Raw genomic sequence first — 732 nt, 5'->3', positions numbered from 1 at the left:
TACTACTATTTGCCTCCACTGTTCTTTCCGAATTTCATTTTTCGGAAACCTAAAATACATTAAAAATAAATATTATAATTAAAACAGAATGACGACTCCACGCCTTCTTTATTCTAGGTAAAATAGCTCCGTTTGCTTTTGCTTATGCAAAGCGCATCGGGAGCGAAAGAGACAGGTGAACATTCTAGAAATAGTCGTGATGAACGAAAAATATTTTGAAATCTGATAAAATTAATACGTTTTCTGGGAAAAAAATATGACAAATGCTTGAAAAGAAAGCAATACTTACTTGAAGTATGAGACTCCATCCTTTTTTTGCACTTTTAAAGTGTAATTTTTGCATTTTTTCATCACACACTTCGGCATGATGGAACGTGATGCCGTCACCGCGCTTGCTTACGAATGGCGCTAAAACTAAGCATACAGTGTATTTTATGCTCACTTTTGATGGTGCCATTTTTCGAGCGCATACCTTACATCTACCAGTATATTTGATCGAAGGGTTTATAAATATAATAAACGAGAATAATACAGTTGAATGATTTATATTTTTTAATAATCTATGCGTGCACCCGATCCTACTTTCCCGCCATAAGGTTCAACGACCCTGCATTCCTTGCGTCGTATTCCCGCAAAAATAAAAATGCAAGTCTACCAACTTTACAAGTTTCGCAAAATTATACATTCTTTTTCTTTTGTGTATTTTTATTTACAATAATCTGTCTGTTTGTT

At 34.2% G+C, this 732-nt stretch overlaps 1 long non-coding RNA gene across 1 annotated transcript; it reads right to left on the bottom strand.

The window, feature by feature from the left end:
- On the bottom strand, positions 1-496 carry LOC119840896. The gene is made up of 2 exons (XR_005288335.1): positions 290-496; positions 1-49 (listed from the first exon to the last, which is right to left on the bottom strand). It is a non-coding gene; the product is annotated as an uncharacterized LOC119840896 (long non-coding RNA).
- Between the last annotated feature and the right edge of the window lie 236 nt (positions 497-732).

The sequence above is a fragment of the Zerene cesonia genome, chromosome 7 (assembly GCF_012273895.1).
Source record: "Zerene cesonia ecotype Mississippi chromosome 7, Zerene_cesonia_1.1, whole genome shotgun sequence".
NCBI classification, from domain to species: Eukaryota; Metazoa; Arthropoda; class Insecta; order Lepidoptera; family Pieridae; genus Zerene; species Zerene cesonia.
This window is presented reverse-complemented; position numbering and strand designations above follow the sequence as displayed.